Genomic DNA, 4,064 nt, shown 5'->3' with positions numbered 1-4,064 from the left:
AATGCCGCAGGGCAGCCCTGAGAGAGGTTGGAATGGGTGTGTCCACAGCACCCAGGGCCCCGGGTTTGGCCTTGGTGTTGCAGTAGGTGTGTGATAGGATAATATGGCCTCCTTCCACACCTCTAGTATAACTTCTGGTGTGCCTTATTTTAGAACAATCTTGGCTCCTTTTTTACCTGAAGTTCCTGAAGGGAACCTCCTGCTGCTGGCACTCTCTCCAACCCAGATTTTCCAGTTTTTTTCTTTTGGGTGTGGCAAGGATGCTGGACTAAACGTGAGGAGAAAAAATGGAGTGTGGCTTGAGTTGCTTTAAATACTTCCATCTCTCAATACCCTGACCTTCTGGGTTCGCCAGTGAGGAGTGGCCCTGTATTTTCTAGTTGTATGAAAATGGGTGGGAAAGGAAGGTCCTTGCCCCTCTAGATCTGACCATTCTCTTGGAGAGAAACGAGGCTGGAGTGGGGCAGTGTCACTTCCTTAAATCTAGGTGTGTTTGATCTGTTTGTGTTCTGTTCCTGCTGCCGGTTGGTCTGGGCTCGTTTCTAGGCCAGGCAGGACTGCTGGACTGTGCAGAGGGGGCCATCTCCAGTGCCACCCACTGTCAGGTCTTTGCACTTGGGCTGTTTTAGGAGGTCCTGCTTTCCTCTCTTCCCCTTTCCTCTCCCTCCTGTGAAAATAAAAGGCTTGAGGCTCAGACCAGAAAGAAGTTTAATTCAGCAAACATTTATTTATCAACCCCATTGTTTGGCTGGCACTGGGTTGGATTTTGGTCAGGGAGCAAAACACACATTGTTCCTGCCCTCTGGTGTTGCCCTGCGTTGGGCAGGGGAGTCAGTCCTGTGAGCAGATAAAGACAGAACAGTGAGTGCTGATACTTGAAGTTCTGGGAGCACCCCTGAAGGGGAGCCATACATTAATTTAGAGAGAGGTCAGCCATGACTTTCCTGAGGGGTGGGTTGAGCCCTCAGGAGCGGGTGTGGGAGTCCTCTACGCAATTGAGGTCTGCTGATGCCCTCCCCCTGGAGGTGTGGAGAGTGGGTAGGTTTGCTGAGAGCCCTAGAACCTGGGAGGCCTCAACAAGGAATTGACATCTTCTCCTTTCCCCAAGCCCAAGATTGACTTAGCAGGTGTGAGCCTGAGGTGTAGGGTCAGTGATGAGTGGCGGGTGGACACCAGGGTGGGCCTTTGTAAATATAAACTCTACGTCCATCTGATAAGGGTTCCGCAGCTCCTGGGAGTGGATTGGCTTTCTTTGTCCACTCAGTATTTACTGGGGGCAGATACGCGCAGAGCACTGGGCTGTGACCCAAGAGAAACAGAGAAGTGTAAAGGGGTCTACAGAGATTCATGGACAGGGGTGTACACCCACCACGTTTTTTACAATAGCAAAAATATGGAAGTGGCTTAAATGCTTAACAATAGCAGCATGTTTAAATGATTTCTGGCCCTGTCCATACCATGGAAAGTAATGTTTATAAAGAATATTGGTATTTACTAGAATGCTGGGTTTATTATCAAAATATGTTATGATGCTTATGAAGAATATCTAAGGACATGGAGAAGTATTTGAGTGTGATAATTAGGGGAAAAGCAGGGTACAAAACTGAATCCCAGGGCGGCTGAAGATAGCCACAAAAGTGGTTGAGGGATTAGCAGTGCATCAAAATGTTTACAGCGATTGTTCTGGAAGGTGGAGTTGTGGGTGACTTTTGCTTACTTCTTTGCTTATGCTTTTTTGGTACTTCCCAAGTTTTCTATGTGAATGTGCATTAGTTTTTGATCAGAAAAAGTAGTAAAGGAGGGTGACTTTTGCTTACTTCTTTGCTTATGCTTTTTTGGTACTTCCCAAGTTTTCTATGTGAATGTGCATTAGTTTTTGATCAGAAAAAGTTAGTAAAGGAACTTTTAAAAAAGTTTCTTTGGGGACTCCCAGTGGGAAGAGCGGCAGTCAGGTTAGTTCCAGTCTTTCCAGGCTGGGTGTCTCTGCCCTGGGCCTGCGGCTGGGGACGCCAGGCTGTCCTGTCCCTACCCCTGCAGCCGACTGCCCCTTCCTGCTGTCCCACTCAGCTCCTTCCTGCAGCTGACCCTTCCCCAGGGCCATCCGCGCTGATTGTTGTATAGTCTCCATCCAGAGCTCGCTCAGAGTGGAGTAATGTCAGAGCTGGAGAGGACTCAGCCTCACCCAGCTCAAGGGTTCCATCGTCAGGCTCAGGCCTGGAGCTGGGCTGTGATGAATTTTTCCAGTGGTTCACGGACAAATTGGAAAAATAACAATGGTGAATGGCTTTTTTTTTTTTTTCCACGATTCCAAATATTTCCGGTTTAAAAACTTCATTTCTCTGACATGGTGTCCATATTGAGGGAGTGCATGTGGGGGGGTGGAGGAGTGGTTTATAATGTCCTTTTGAAAAAAATGAAAGCAGTGATAGTATATTGTGATTTTTTAAAAAAGCCTTTAATTGATAAAATTTATTTTAAAATATATATGTAATACACACTATATATTTTTAAACATATACTTTAAGTACATGTTTAAAAATATATCCTGCCAATCTGTGAGCTTCAGAGGTCTGAGAACTACTGACCTAACTCAGCTCCCTGATTTTAAAAGAGAAAAGTGAGGCTTTGAGAGGGAAGGGACTCACCCACCTGAGGCCGCCTAGTTTGTAAAGACAGAGTGGGTATGGGAGCCAGGCCCCTGAATTACACATCGGCGTTCTTCCCCCTCCGTCTCTGTCGTGCCAGCTCCCACCTGCTTCCCTCCTCCCAAGCCACTGCTCAGGCCTCTGCCCCAGAGGGTGGCATGAAGCTCAGAACTTGATGGCACTGTGGGTAGGGGTGCAGGAAGCAGCAGACGTTTGCCCTGGTCTCTCCTGCAGAGCTTTTAATGTACACGTATTTAGGTTCTACCTCTATATATTTAATAGGCTTTTGTGGGCTGGCATGAGAGCCTAATTGCCATTGATAATGCTGCTTGGAACCTGGAGTGCACTTTTCCCACAGAAGTAAACACATTACAGGGGAAGTTTTAGAACAGAACTGGCACACGAGTTGGAATGACTGAGTGCCGTAGGAGTGGCAAACACAGTGCTGAGGATTCGGACCAGGGTCATGCTCTGGGGCACCAAGCGACCAGGGCCGCAGCTCATGCCTCACAAGGAAGGCAGACTCTGAGCTCTGTGACAGCGGGTATCCTCCCTGTCCCAGCACCTCGCCCAGACCTGGCATGCAGTCACCCCCAGTCTGTGTTTGGTTGAAGGAATTAGTGTTTCAGGCAGGGAATCCAAGACAGAAACGTGGGCAATGAGGAGTGATGGGCCGGGCTGGATGGAAGGGAGGATTTGAGTGTGGGGTTGGGGAAACGAGGCTGAAAAAGTGAATTGGAAAGAATCTTAAATGCCTGACAAAGCTTTTGGGACTTGATTCTTTAGGCAATGGAGAGATATGATGAAAACGGCCCTTTTAATAACAAGAGCAGTTACGCCACAGTGGAGGGTTGGGTTGGAGCGGGAGAGACTGGATTAATTTTCCCAAAACAACACTTTCTTCCTCTTACTTTCTTCTCTGTTATCTACAAGATATAGTCCAGTGTGATGTTATAGAAAGAACGTGGGCTTTTAGCCAGCTAGACACTCAGGAGCTATGTGACCTTGGGCCCTGACTATTTTCTTGTTGTCAGTGGTGGTAATGATATCCATCTTGCAAAGCTGAAAGGATCAGAAATAATACAGGAAGCACCCAGCACACTATGTGGCACGTGGACGTGCCTAATAAATAGGAGCCACAGCAGTCACCTCAGATCGTTGGAGAAGGGGCGCCTGGAAGCCAGTGAAGGGCCAGAGCGGGTGTGAGTGGAGGCTGCGAGACATGGCTGGGGGGCCCGTGCAGCCAGGACTCTCCCCGTCACAGTCCCCTAGAGCTGAGCTCCTGATGGCTCCTTGCCCCTCTGCACTGGGCCGCTGCAGAGCCTCTGGGTGTGTGTGTGTGTGTGTGTGTGTGTGTGTGTGTGTGTGTGTGTGTGTGTGTGTGTGTGTGTGTGTGTGTGTGTGTGTGTGTGTGTGTGG

At 48.5% G+C, this 4,064-nt stretch overlaps 1 protein-coding gene across 1 annotated transcript in view; it reads left to right on the top strand.

The window, feature by feature from the left end:
• The window catches only part of PDIA5 (protein disulfide isomerase family A member 5), a 94,703-nt gene that overhangs the window by 1,097 nt on the left and 89,542 nt on the right, over positions 1-4,064 (top strand). The gene's annotated exons all lie outside the window — the stretch shown is intronic.

This window comes from Lipotes vexillifer, unplaced genomic scaffold, assembly GCF_000442215.2.
Source record: "Lipotes vexillifer unplaced genomic scaffold, Lipotes_vexillifer_v1.1 scaffold1378, whole genome shotgun sequence".
Taxonomy (NCBI): domain Eukaryota; kingdom Metazoa; phylum Chordata; class Mammalia; order Artiodactyla; family Lipotidae; genus Lipotes; species Lipotes vexillifer.
The sequence above is the reverse complement of the archived record's forward strand: the minus strand, read 5'-3'. Positions and strand labels throughout refer to the sequence as shown.